The sequence below is a fragment of the Poromitra crassiceps genome (assembly GCF_964638095.1).
Source record: "Poromitra crassiceps genome assembly, chromosome: 6".
NCBI classification, from domain to species: domain Eukaryota; kingdom Metazoa; phylum Chordata; class Actinopteri; order Beryciformes; family Melamphaidae; genus Poromitra; species Poromitra crassiceps.
In genome coordinates, this window is record NC_139627.1 from 29,848,952 (window position 1) to 29,863,951 (window position 15,000).

Here is a 15,000-nt window from a genome sequence, read left to right on the forward strand (position 1 = left end):
CATTCGATGCCTTCAAGTGCTTTCATTAACGTAGTAAATTAGCTCAGGAGCTGATGATAGATATATTTGAAGGCAAAAACAAGTGACTCATTACGTGACCGAGCCCGGCCCGAGCCCGAACGCGACTTCAATGTTTCTGTCCGAACCCGGCCCGTAAGTCGGGCCGGGTTCGGGTTCCGAGTCCGACGGGCCGGGTAGCCCAGCTCTAACACACACACACACACACACACACACACACACACACACACTTTTTCCGTTTCTATGATGCATATAATTTTGTACTGTAGTAAAATCAAATAAAAATTCAGAGTGGTTTATTGGTATGAAATACAAAAAATGCTTATTGCCAAAACAAAGTAAAAAATAAATAAACATAATGACAATAATCAAACTTGATTGACTGTGATAATGAACAATAAAATACAACAAAATACACTGTACAATCGATGTAATCAAATTAGTAAATACAACAATTATCAGTCAACCAGTTTATCTGAATTTAAAAAAAATCCTCAAACTTGTTCTCATATATGCGTATATGCGTGTATATATATATATATATATATATATATATATATATATATATATATATATATATATATATATATATATATAGTCAGTGATTCTCCTGTCTGACTATGGCAGGCTTAGAGGCACACTCCATTTTTTCTCCTAGAATGTATTGGAGTATTCTCGCCGCCTCTCTCTCTCTCTCTCTCTCTCTCTCTCTCTCCCCCCATCCATGTACTTTCTTGGCATGAGTATCTTCCTCCAAAAACCTGTCTTTTGCTCTCAAAGAAGTTTCTATATCAGGCAGGCTGAAGGGGAGCTGTCGAAGATTTGGACAGTAGTGAAGACCCTCACCAGCTTAAAGATCCCACTTTTGAGTCAAGACCAGTCTTAACTTTTTCATACATGAACACTTTGGCCCCCTTTACACCTTGCATTAAAATGTGTATTGGGTGAGCATATTGCAATGGGATAGTGCTTGACGACATAACTAACTACAGATGCACCCAAACTAAATGCACCCAAGACGCATTGAGGACGAATTGTGATCCGATCGGCCAAACCACATTGAACACATGTATAAATTTAATTGCATTGTCAAACTATATACAAGTGGACGGAAATACGACCCCTGCTGCTGAGTTATTATTTAAAAAAACTTGTTACAAGAGAGGAGACGAAAGGAGAAGAGAGGCGAGGGCTCCTTCTCATCTCGTTATAATATTTTGTGCTATATCCAGGTCAATTCTGTGAGTTAAGCAACAAGAAACTGCTTACCTGATAATGTCAGCACAACGCATAGTTGCACTGTAGGAAACACGGAGGACAGGGGGACTTGTCCCCTCCAATATTAAAAGGTGCTTAAAATGGCCCCTCAAAAAAAACAACAACACTTAATTGTGTTATTTTGCCTCTGAATCATAGACCGTATAAAAATATGGACGTAGCCACCCATTGGTCTCGTTTTGAAGCCTCGAGTTTGGCATTTTGACTGTCACCATCTTAGTTATTTGGAACCAGAAGCAGAGAGTGTGAGACCGGGTTTCCCACAGAGCCACCTGTCAAGCACGTCCCAAAACATAGCCCGCTTTATCATCTATTTTACTCCAGATGATGCCATCATTTACAAAATGAACATCATACTATTGAAACAGACTTCAGAGTGAGACCATGAACTCATTAGGAAAGTGTTTACTGAGGTAATAAATCAAGTGAGAAGTAGAGTCATTTTCTCATTGACTTCCATACAATCAGACTTCCATTTGGAGCCATTGGAGTCGCCACCTGCTGGCCATTTGAAAGAATGCAGGTTTAAGAGACTTACGCATTGGCTTCATTTTTTTTTAGAACACATATCTGCCCCTTGCTCTGCATTGAAAAATGAACTGCTCACACACCGGTCAAACTGCAGCCAAAAACAAAGCTGTATAGATCAAGGGGAGGAGGTGTCACTTTAGCTCTAAATTAAATATTGTTCTGCAAAATTTAAATAATTCCACTGACATTTTCAGCCCGCAAAGACAGATTGTAAACAGTATAATGGTTTATATTCTGATGAAGGCCTTTGTTGCCAAAACTGATGGAACAGAGCAGTCAGCCATGTGCAGGGTCCGTTAATCTTTCAATCATAGACAGCGTCATCATTGTAGAAAACAAAAGCAAGTAAAAGTCCATATAATAGCGCAGCTTCATGGCTTTGGTTATTTGAGCTGGACAGAGCAATCAGATCTCAATTGGATCTCAATGTGGACACTGGAGAGATAGCCTGGTAAACCAGATCCTGATCTTGTGAACTCAGATTCTGTTTCATTCTGTGGATCAGTCTGGCCTCCAGCCCGACCCCAGGCGATTTCCAGAAATTACAAAGTGCACGGCCAATCAGAGCTGCCTCATAGTCGACAACGTAACCGGATGGAATTGGATTTGGCGACACTGATTGGCTGAAGAAGTTGTCTGTCAAGGCAAGTACTCCCACCCACTGAAATAGCTGTGGACGTATTGGAGTCCAGACTGATGCGTAGAGCGAAACAGATTGTGAGATTAGGTTCAGGATGGTTTTTACCAGACTACTGGAGACACATTAAACCAGGTGTAAATGTAATCAGGTTCAATCATATCTAGAATCAATCTGGATATGAGACACATTTTGATGCAAGGTATAAAGGCAGTCTTTGTCTCCACCTCATCTTACCTTTCCTCACCTCGCCCCTCTCCCACTCGCTGCCTGTCTCTCTCTTCATTTACATTTCTCCAGTCTGGTTTGACTCTTGTTTCTTATGTTCGCACTCAAGCTGTTTTCTCTATATTCCCCCTCTCATTTCCTTTACTCCACTCAAGTTTTTACTCCTATCTCTACTTGCTATCTCATCTTCTCTATCTCGTATCTTTTATGATCATACTGTATCTATTCCCCCCTGCTATTTCATGGAATGGTTTCTGAGCATTATGACTTTGGCTGGGACCGAGCAGTTTTTCTCTCTCTCTCTCCCCCTTGTGCCTGTTACACACGCCTGTCAACTTTTACTGTTATTTTAAGCCAGCTCTGTGTCATCTTCAAGTCATTTTTCACATGCCTCCATTTTGTTTTAATGTCTTGAAGCAGAAGGATCCACGTGGCAAAATCAGAATCGATGTATTGCCAAGTGAAATAAATGTACAGGAGTTCATGTTGGTCACATTGGTGAATTAATGTATTGACACAAGTACACACTGGCACCACAATGCGTTTTCACACTTGCTTACTAGATGCCAGATCTCTCATGACTTCTGGCTGCAGCATCTTAGTTGTTCCAATCTGGGAGAAATCTTTCTTTTTTCTTTTTTTCTTTTTTTGATCCAGCTTTCAGATTTAGCTTTCAGTTTCTGGAGCTGAGATGTTCCAACAAACCCCTTTCAAAGAAGCCAGTTTTAAATCTTTTTGTTTTTGACTAGGTCTAGGTTTTTATCAGTGTGTGCTGGTGCTTTCTGGGAGGGAAGAGTTATTCATGATATGTTTGCAGTACAGTAGAAATATATTTCCTCCTTGTCATGTGTTTTATGGCAGGCTCGCACTACTTTTGCTTGTCTTTTGCTTCTACGTTATGTGACACACAGTTTTCTTGTGGACAAATCTTGACTGAAGTCAACTTTGCACAATACAGGACAGACTTCACTGTAGACAGACAGTAGGGAGTATACATGTCACTCTATGTATACAGGACAGACTTCACTGTAGACAGACAGTAGGGAGTATACATGTCACTCTATGTATACAGGACAGACTTCACTGTAGACAGACAGTAGGGACAGACAGTAGGGACAGTAGACAGACAGTAGGGAGTATACATGTCACTCTATGTATACACAAAAAAGCATTATTCATGCAGCTTGGCTTGCAGTCAATAGCAAAAGGCTGTTTAAAGTTGTTCCATTGCTTATAACTGTTTACGCCTCTTTACCGGGAAGCCTGAAGTACTAAAGAGAAAATCAAGTTAGTTTGGGTAATGCTCAACCATCTGGGAGAAAAGCATTGTGATTCTGTTGCACCACAGCTGATATTTAGGCCTATCACCTACAAGTGTGTTAGCTGTGTTGGTGTTTAAGTGGGTGTTTACAGCATCACCTGTTCATGTGTCCCAGGCAACACATTGTATTCCTAGATTTATTTTACCTCCTTTATTATATTTTATTTAACGTTTTGCAAGTCAGTCTTGTTGAAATCCAGGATATCCTTTCCAAAGGAGACCTGGCAGCAACAGTTTTAGTTAAAGACAGAGCAGCAATAAACTCATTTCATGAAAGTAACAACAGATGAAAAGTGAAAAGGAGAGAGTAAGGGGCTGTTCAGACAGGACGTGTGTGTTTGAGAAGCCAGCGCCTTTCTGCTATTCATTCTCTATGGTAAGGACGCGCTAGGAGCGCTCCTCTTTCAAGGACCGCACCTGGCGTTTAAGCGCTCTGGGCGGCTAACTGACGAAACTAGTTGGCTACCGTCCGTGTGATCGTTGCATCCTGAACTGTACTGCGCACGACGGCAGGGAAAAACAAGATAAAACACACACACAAAAGTGTTCCCTGTGCTGGTCTGCGTGCATTGGAAGCACTCTCGACATGATTTCCAAAGCGTTCTGATCTGAAATACACACATCCTGTCTGAACACAGACAGAAGATTTACATCATTGATGAATCCTATCACAAGAGAAGAAACAGTGCTACACTCTTAAAACAGCTTCATCAAGACCAAGACAAATTCCAATAGATCCATCTCCAACACTACAACTTTTGGAACAGAGCATGTGAGAATTTCCGTTGCTCCACGCAGGCCGCGCCACGCTCAAAACAGATTTCACTCAACTCCGCTCAAATCTCTCACCGCTCCGCTCCAGGATTTGTTGTTATTAGTAAACACACTGCATTCAATATTTGGCCCCTCCTCCCTGCTTCCACGCAGGAGCGAGAGAGAGAGAGAGAGAGAGAGGTTGAGTGAGCAGCGCTGGCATCACAAATCAGACGAATTGAAAAAATATTTTCAGATTGTTTGGTTATGTTCTAAAAGCACAAAATTTAGGGGGCATTCACACCAAAAGTGTTTTTTTTTCAGTCAGAACGCTATGAAAATCATGTCGAGAGCGCTTCCATTGTGCACAAAACACAGCGCACGGAGCGTTTTTTTTGTACTTTTTTGTTTTGTTTCCCCCTGCAGTCGCGTGCAGTACAGATAGCAGCACAACGACCACGACGGTAGGGATGGTAGCCAGCTGGTTTTGTCTGTTTGATGTTGTTCACTGTCAACATGAAAGCCAGATTATTGCCAATTCTGGCAGCAGCGGAGGTTGAGGATCCCTCGGGAGTAGAAAAGGTAGGAGGAGTGGAAAAGACGAACAGTGCGCTTTTCCTCTAATGTTCAACTTTTTTTAGCTTAAAAACGCCCATAGCGCTCCTCCAAAAACAAAAGACGCCACCAGCACTAAACGCCAGGTGCGTTCATTAAAAGAGCAGCACGTTTAGCGCGTCCTTACATAGAGAATGAATTGCAGAAAGACGCTGGCAGCTCCAAAAACGCTTTGGGGTCTGAATGTCCCCTCACACACCCACACCTCCAAACATCTCAGCAGAACCCTGTGGGAAGGTGGCGCATTTCGTTTTGTTTGAATGTCGCGTAACCCGAAGAAAACATTCTGGGTTGGACTCGGGCGTGCTTTGACATGTGAGCTGTGCTGGAACAAAAGTGGGAGATAAGCCAGGTGCTGCTCCAGATTTACTTTTTTTTATCCACTCACCGCTCTCAAGCCAAAATCCTGTGGCTCACGCTCCGCTCCGCTCACATGCTCTGTTCACGCTCCGCTCCGCTCCGCTCACATGCTCTGTTCACGCTCACATGCTCTGTTCACGCTCCGCTCCGCTACGCTCACATGCTCTGTTCACGCTCACATGCTCTGTTCACGCTCCGCTCCGCTACGCTCACATGCTCTGTTCACGCTCCGCTCCGCTACGCTCACATGCTCTGTTCACGCTCACATGCTCTGTTCACGCTCACATGCTCTGTTCACGCTCCGCTCCGCTACGCTCACATGCTCTGTTTTGGAAGCATTATTTGTTTCTAAGTGGTTTACACAAAGCACCAGGTCAGGGTCCTGGTGGTTTACACAAAGCACCTGGTCAGGGTCCTGGTGGTTTACACAAAGCACCTGGTCAGGGTCCTGGTGGTTTACACAAAGCACCAGGTCAGGGTCCTGGTGGTTTACACAAAGCACCAGGTCAGGGTCCTGGTGGTTTACACAAAGCACCAGGTCAGGGTCCTGGTGGTTTACACAAAGCACCTGGTCAGGGTCCTGGTGGTTTACACAAAGCACCAGGTCAGGGTCCTGGTGGTTTACACAAAGCACCAGGTCAGGGTCCTGGTGGTTTACACAAAGCACCAGGTCAGGGTCCTGGGTAAGGTCACATCCTGCTTCTCAAAAGCCTCAAAGAACAAATGATCAATGGCAGGTATAAGAACTGATCAGGTATGGCTCTGGTGTCAGAACTGATCAGGTATGGCTCTGGTGTCAGAACTGATCAGGGATGACTCTGGTGTTAGAACTGACCAGCCACTTAATATATCTATTAATTGGAGCTGCCACAACCTGCATCCATTACTTTTAAATGGAGGCTATGGGCGGACTGGAACACCATTCATATTCTTTGGAAACAATTGAAGCGGTGTATGACTGAGAGACCAGCTCAGGTGGAATCATTGCTGGAATCATCCTTGTATCAGTTCAGCTGCTGCCATTGTGCTCGACAGGATCGCTTTCTGTTTGTTTGTTTGTTTGTTTGTTTTTTTAGTTTTGACATGACTATCAGGAATCCAGCGGTTGTACAAACTCAGCCAAAATCTTTTTGCTTATCTGGAATGTGTTCTCTCTCTCTCCCTCAGGTCTCTGAGGTCTCACACTTCTACAGAAACAGCAAAGCCACACTAGGTGAGTGGTTATTTATCCTCTCCATTTCTCTTCCATTTTTCTTTCTTTCTTTCTTTCTTTCTTTCTTTCTTTCTTTCTTTCTTTACAAATCATTAGTGTTTGTTTAATTCAACTGTCACAAATATTTTCAAGCGCTAGGGGGCTGTCTACCCCTTAAAATGTGGTGCTTGGAACATGTACTAATGGGGTTCAGTAGCATTGATGTCTCACCGATGTAATTACAAAAGACAGCCACTAGAGGGAAGTAGAGTATTACTGTCTTAGAGGCCTCTGTTCCCTTTGCTTCTAGTGTTTCCTAGTGTGAGAGAGAATACAAGCGAACATGAATTAATTTATAAACCCAAAAGTTAAACAGGGTGACGCAGGGATAAACATGTTTTCACTCTGCTTCATATTAACATATCTTAAGTTGTGACTTGAGGCTGTGTGCACTGTGCATCAATGCGTTTGGGTTTGAGGAGCTGCATTCAGTGTGTGTGTGTGTGTGTGTGTGTGTGTGTGTGTGTGTGTGTGTGTGTGTGTGTGTGTGTGGGTAAAAAGAAAGTATGAAAAGAGAGAGAACCTCTGCTCAGTCACAGCTCAGAGAGAGGCACCAACAACCTGTGATGTGATAAACTGCGGGGAGATGGAGAAAATCAGTGTTGTTGGTTGAAGAGTTGGAGAAGGCATGAGACTTGCTCTCTCCGGCTAGGCCCCTCCTCCTTTTTCAAAGCGCGCTCCGTCACCTCCCCTCTCTGACTACTGATAGGGGAGAGATGGAGTCAGCGGAGGAGAGAAACCGAGAGGGGGGGGGGCAAAGAGAGTCTGGGTACAAGGGAAGGAGTAAGGGAGAAACACAGAAGCGCTGCAGGTGTGTGGAGTTGGGCATTTTGAATTCTGAACAGTATCAGCTGCAGAGCGCACGCTGGACCAGGGATAGGTTTTGTCTGAAGGACAGACGGAACCAGGTGCCTGTCTTCTCAGCAGGTCCAGTTGTGTACGATCCGGGTTGGTGTAGCACTGTTAGAGAGCTGTTCAGTTTTTTAAGTGCAGACCGAACCATGGCCCTTCTTACCAACGGCGCACAGAATCTGGGCTCCTACTACTGTCTCATCCGCCGCCGGGTCAAGAGGAGGCGCAAGAAACGCTCAGAGCGCAAAGGTAAACTGTTGACTGACTGAGAGAGTGTTGCAGAGCTGACTGCTTGTCAATATTCAGTTACCTTGCTTTCACTTCTCTGTCAAGTAACAAGTTGATCATGATATTGGTCGTCTGTGATTTAAGACAGATGTTTGTTCTCTGTGGGGAAAGGGAATATAGGATTACCGGTACTCAATAATCCTGTTGCAGCTAAAAAGCTTTGAATACTTGTTTGCATCTTACAGTATGTTTGTTTTTTGTGATATTCAAAAGTAACGCTACCCACATGCAAAGGCATTATGTGTTCCATCTACAGATAACAAATAATAATATTGACATTTAAAAGTAGGGCTTGACAATAATTCAATAATATCGTTTATCCTCTTTCAGTGGAATCATATTGTGATATGAAGTAGGGATGAAACGATAACCGGTTTTAATGATAACCGTGATAAAATTCCTTATGATAACCGTACCGTTTCAAATTTTCATTATCATTAAAACCGTGGTACCGTGGTTACAGCGCTTTGAAAGACATGGTAAATACTTTCCATCATCAACCAAAGTTGGCAACCATCTCCCAGATGCAAGCCTTAAAGAAATTATTTCAGTGAGTGTATCAGTCCTTTTTGGGTCCGAGTTTTCAATATAAAACTTGGTGAAATGATTTCTGTGAGTGTATTAGTACTTTTTGAACATTTTCAGCACATTTTAACAACTGTGATAATACTAATAACCGTGATAATTTTGGTCACTATAACGTGATATGAAATTTTCATATCGTTTCATCTCTAATATGAAGATGATATGACATTTCTGCTGTCTAAATTGATGGCGACAAACCATATTTACGTAAGACCTGATCAAATTAGATATGGTGGTAGGAATATTATTTGAAAATTTCAGTTTTGTTTGACATCACACCTGACATTACCATTCAGTTCAATGAGATGAACATTAATTTGACTATTAACATGATTTTGCATGCATGAACCATATCGTGATATATATCGATAGTGAGAAAAACCCTAAGCACATTGCATGCGCTATCACTTACTTTACTCATTTAATGTGCTGTCAGCACTATTTGCTTTTTTATCGTTTTGACATGGAGAAATCATTCCTTCTGTCATTTTAAAAGCTCTCTACATTTGGCAAGAAATACACTTGTGCACTTCTCACGTTTCCCATCAAGGAATTCTCAAATACATTTATAGATTCTGGAATGAAAAGACATGGTTTTAAAATAACCAATTGTTGCATCATCATCTGTCAACAGCAGTTATTTGCATTTAGTCATTGAATATTTATGAACAAATAAGGTGAAGCCTCAAATCATGAATGCAATCATGAAATGCAAATCATGAAAAGGAAATGTCAGTAAGGGTATTTGTTAGTCCTTTGTTACTTAATATGAGGGGGGGGAAACATTGACTGTTCTTTCATTGAATGAGTAAAACACAATATTTTTCTTAAACACCCAAATTCTTGTAGGTTTACCGCAATACACTAGGGGGGTATTTGTATTGAAGCGTTTAGGTACAAGGGTATAGGTTCAATACGCAGTGTAAACCGAACTAATCTTTCACTGCTGAACTGTGCAAGTCATCTACAAGGATATCATGGTAACTGATACGAAAAAGATAAAAGGTGTTAAAAAAAAACTCTACTGTGAAACTAATACTGTAAAATAAATAACTAAAATAAAGAAATAAACATAAATACAATTTTAAAACAAGGAAAATTCTCATACATACTGTCCGAATGGTGAATTTTGTGAACCGTTACACCTACACAATACACATACACACAGATGCACACTATCTTGAGAAGAAGTAGTTAAGAAGTACTACTTTAGTCATGTGACTGACCTCCTGCAGCTAAGAACCGGTTGTAAAGAATCAGTGAATTGTTCTCTTTACAGCAGAGACAAAACCGGATCACATGGTTATTCAATTATTATTATTATTGGGGGCACGGTGGCGCAGTGGTAGCGCTGTCGCCTCACAGCTAGACGATCCCGGGTTCGATTCCCGCCTGGGACACGCTGAGGGTGTGTTCCTCCCATGTCTTCAGTGCCTATTGCCCAGGTGCGCTATCTCATCAAAAGGGCCTTTCTGTGTGGAGTTTGCATGTTCTCCCTGTGCTCCCTGGGGTTCCTCCATATATAATAACCCCCCACTAAAAACATGCAGAAGATCGTCGTCTGACCAGCGGCGGTTGGAAGAAGTTGGTCCCCGGGCGCTTCACTGCAGCTGCCCACCACTCCTGGCCTGAACCATGGAGGAGGACGAGCCAGGATGGGTCCAACGCGGAGGACAAATTTTACGGCGCCCCCAAAGCATGTGTGTGTGTGTACTGGCCACCGTGCACGTGTGTGCATGGCATGCCACGGTGTTTGTGACAGATAAAGACGGGGTTTGTCCATCCGGTTTAATCTTAAACGAGACAGATTGTATTTTTCCCTCCTTCCCCCCCTCACTCTCTCTCTCTCTCTCTCTCCCTCTCTCCCTCTCTCTCTCTCTCACTCTCTCTCTCCCTCTCTCTCTCTCTCTCCCTCTCTCTCTCTCCCTCTCTCTCTCTCCCTCTCCCTCTCTCTCTCTCCCTCTCTCTCTCTCCCTCTCTCTCTCTCTCTCTCTCTCTCTCTCTCTCTCCCTCTCTCTCTCTCTCTCCCTCTCTCTCTCTCTCTCTCTCTCTCTCGGAGTGAGACCGTCTTGTCTGTGTAATTGAAGTGGACTGACGGCATCTCGACAGAGGCTCTGTGCTTTTCTCTGCTGGAGTTTGCTGCTCTGCTCTGGGGATTATCCTAACAGCGGAGGTAGTAATTACTGAGGTGGCCCCTTCTGGCTGGCAGTATTAGCCATGTGTCAGCCACTTGCTTTGATACCCACTACCCCTACACCCCACCACCACCGCCACCCCCCGCCGCTGCCAGTCGTCAAGCCGAGCCCATTCAGCCGAGTAAACCCACCGCTGCTGATGTTGCATTTTGAGTCCCTGACTCGCGTCCCAGCCTGGCTAACTGTGAGGCTGACTTGGTCCATCAGCATCACGCAGGTCTGTTTCCTGCCTTTTCACTCTTCCTTATCACCACGGGAATGAAAGTGGCACTTTTACACTGTACTGAGGGAAGCGATGACTAAGCGGGACTTTGGGGCGACGTTGCCCTGCTCTCTCAGCCAGCTTTAATGCCACTGCGCTGGAAGCCCTCAGATAAGTCACCTAGCGCTTTAGCTCCTGATGTCTCTGGGCGGGGTTAGCGGCTAATGCTACATGTGAGGGTGTGGCCAAGGCCTACGCGTTTCACCCAGTTGCTTTTAATGAGAGGGAATGGGAGGATGGGAAAAGGAAAATATCTTGGCTTGGTTCCATCCTCAGTCAGGTCAGAGGTCAGGGACAGATACAGAATAACTGGCTGTGACAGGATGCAGTGTGCTAATCAAGGGCACTTCAGCATAGCGAGTGCTTGCTGATACAGGGTTACGGGGTCACCTGGTTGCTGATACAGGGTTACGGGGTCACCTGGTTGCTGATACAGGGTTACGGGGTCACCTGGTTGCTGATACAGGGTTACGGGGTCACCTGGTTGCTGATACAGGGTTACGGGGTCACCTGGTTGCTGATACAGGGTTACGGGGTAGGGATCGTTGTTATTATCAAGGTCGACTTTTATTATTGAAATTCGAAATTCGAATTTTTTTTTTTTTTTTTTTTTTTTTTTTTGAGTGAAATGTTGCATTGTCTCCCCTGATTCTAAGTACCGGTATAGTCAAATCGCTATAAGCATTTTAAGCAAGGTTTATGGAAAAATGAATGGCGGATGAAATCCCATGAAGAGGGAGAGGGGGTGACTTTGGCACCCCTTTGGCACTCAGACCTGAGCCTACTAAATATTTAATGAACCACAACCACTCATGATTGTCAAAACTGTTTTTTATTTTCGAAAATGTCAATGTAAAAAAATTTAAAAATGTATTTTTTTTTTTTTTTTTTTTTTTTTTTACATTTTTTTTATTTATTTTCGAAATTCGAATTAAATTCGAATTTGGCCAGCGAATTTCGAATAGTGTTTTTGCTAGAAATGCCCATCCCTATTACGGGGTCACCTGGTTGAAGAACGATTTCTCTAACCACGAAGGCCAAGCCCCTGCTGCTTTAAACAGAATTAAAATAGTAAGTGATTCTTAGGACCCATAATGTAGTCCACATTAGGGCCACAGACCCCCATTTGATTTCTAGCTCAGTATAAAAGTCCAACACACTTCACACAGCCTTTCAGAATAAAAATCCAACACACACTTCACAATAAAAGTCCTCCACCACACTTCACACAGCCCTTCAGAATAAAAGTCCAACACACACATTTCACACAGCCGTTCACAATAAAAGTCTAACACACACTTCACACAGCCCTTCACAATAAAAGTCCAACACACACACACACACACACACACACACACACACACACACAATAAACATCCAACACACACTTCACAAAGCCCCAACAGGTTGGCCAATCAATCTGAATGATCTGATGTGTGTGCATCCCCGGGTATGGTCTAGTATCTGTCAATATCTGTTTTGTAGTGATAACAGTAGAGAGATAACAGTGAAACCATGATCAAAATAGTGATTGTTCTACATTCTCTCATTGTGTTAACTTCTTTTAAAGGAAATATTGGTGAAGTTTAACAATTCATCAATTTCCTGGGGACCCCCTGGAACCCCCCAAGGACCCATCTTTATTTGTCACAATGCACCAATGCATGCACATACACATTATACACACACACACACACACACACACACACACACACACACACACACACACACAGCGCCTCGAAGTATGTGTCCCCTCTGCATTTTTCCCATCCTGGCTCGTCCTCCTCGTGGGCAGCTACAGTGATGCGCCCGGGGATTCAGAAAATTGGATTCAAGAAAAGGATTAATATTGATTCAGCTCATTCGGAAATGTTCTGGATAGTTTTTTTTCCGGTGTGCCTTTGTGTCACCTGAGTATACCGAACCTTTAGTCCACTCAATTTGTAAAATAGAAACGTCCTTTGACTTTTGAATTTGAGGACAAAAAAGTGAAATGACGCTAAAAGCAATATGTGAGATTTGTACAGCACAATTTGTATCTCTGTTATAGACTAAATTAGGCTTGGGCGGTATCTATTTTTCATAAATGCATACATTCCTGGGGGGGGGGGGTTTGCGCATGTTATCATCCAAACCAATTTTCCTGTTGGCTATGTTCCTGTTGTAATACATTTATATATTTTATTTTCCATCAATAAAAAAGGGTTGCAACTTGCAATGTTTCAGAAAACTTTATTTTGCATGCACAATGTTCACAAATGCCCTCAAATTATGAGAATGGCAATTAAACGTTATGGGCAGCCCTGTATGTAAAGTGGTCTTAAACAATATAGTGTTGCTTGAAACACGCCTATTAATAAGGTAAAACAAAAAAAAAGAAAGTAGCCTACAAATGGCGTATAGAAAATACAAATAAATAGACCTAAAAAATACATAGCTTAAGCCCATGGCACACCAAACGAACATTCTCAAACAAACACAAACAAACACGAACAAAGACAAATGTTCGTTTGGTGTGCCATAGCTGTCTGTCCTTGTCTGTTCGTGTTTGGCGATGTTCGGCGATGTTCTGTCATGTTTGCCAGGATTCGACTTGTTCAATCCGGCGTTGTTCGCTGTTCGCTGTTGTCTGGTAACTTCCCATGTTTTCAGTCGCGTATCCATGGAAACGGAGCTCACGCATGCGCGCCTAATGCCTGCGGTTGTCTGGTCAGTTTGGTCAGAGGCAGAGCCTCCTAACGTTACACGCGACGCAGCAAACTTACGTTTCTCTGCCAACCATGTGCCATCACACTGGGCATCAACAACACTAGCGGGAGACTTCTCCCATGCACTCCCGCAAATAAGTAATGTTTTGCGCAGCAAGGTTACATAATGAGGGGGAGAGAGAACATCCATGACGGCTAACAACGAGCTATGCTAATAACTAGCTAGCCGTTCAGAAACACATGTAAACAGCCGTGTGATCACTGAGAACGTCAGTAAAATAAGGAGAGAGCTGCAGGTGCTTATGCAGAACTAGTGCACGATTAAGTGCACAGTGGGTAATGACCCGCTGTGATGAAGAATATAGCGAGATTAACCAGGTTGATAGCAGAGAAAACACTGTTGCAGCTGCCATCAGCAGGACCTCCAAGCTTCAACTAGCGTTGCCTGCGGTTGCCTGTCACATGACGCCTTCATGGTCCCTCGATAAAGTCTGCAGAAATATGCACGTTCCCTCACCTCTCTCTCAAGAAGCGTCACGTGAGTGTGGCGTTTAAGGCCATCTGTCGCTACAAAAGAAATAAACTGGGTGTATCATTGTATTACTCGACAGATGTATAACTAACTTTGTCAGTCTGAGCCATCTTCTATGTGCTGTAACACAGTGCAGTTTCTATTTTTCTGGTGTTTCTTTTTTACATGTTTGGGACTGTTGTGCTGAATATGTTTGGTCGGTGTGCCATGCTTTCAAACAATCTCCAACATCTGCCAACATTCACAGACAATTGTCTGTTGGTGTTTGTTGGTGTTTGTTGGAGAATGTTTGATTGGTGTGCCATGGGCTTAGAGTCCAGCCGCCCCGGCACCTTCAGTCGCCATCTTTCTCTCAGCTTTCAGCTCAGCTGTGCTTGCACACAGTGCTGCCCCTGCCTGTTCCACCAATAGAGAGAGACTGCCCTCTACTGACGTGCTGTGTACTAGAACATCACCTCAATGCAGCATCTCATTCTCCATAATTCAATTAATAGAAAGAGGAGCGTCTGTATTTTTGACGGCATTGAACGGTATTTCAAATCATACCCCGGTATGATCTAAATACCCCGGTATACCTTTATACCG

General features: G+C 43.3%; 1 protein-coding gene across 1 annotated transcript in view; it reads left to right on the plus strand.

Annotated features, from left to right (window-relative positions):
• Positions 1-15,000, plus strand: part of adarb1b (adenosine deaminase RNA specific B1b) — a 240,448-nt gene that overhangs the window by 157,512 nt on the left and 67,936 nt on the right. The window contains exon 4 of the mRNA XM_083638553.1: positions 6,909-6,954. The gene's annotated coding sequence lies outside the window, so the exon portion shown is untranslated. The remainder of the gene's footprint in view (positions 1-6,908; positions 6,955-15,000) is intronic.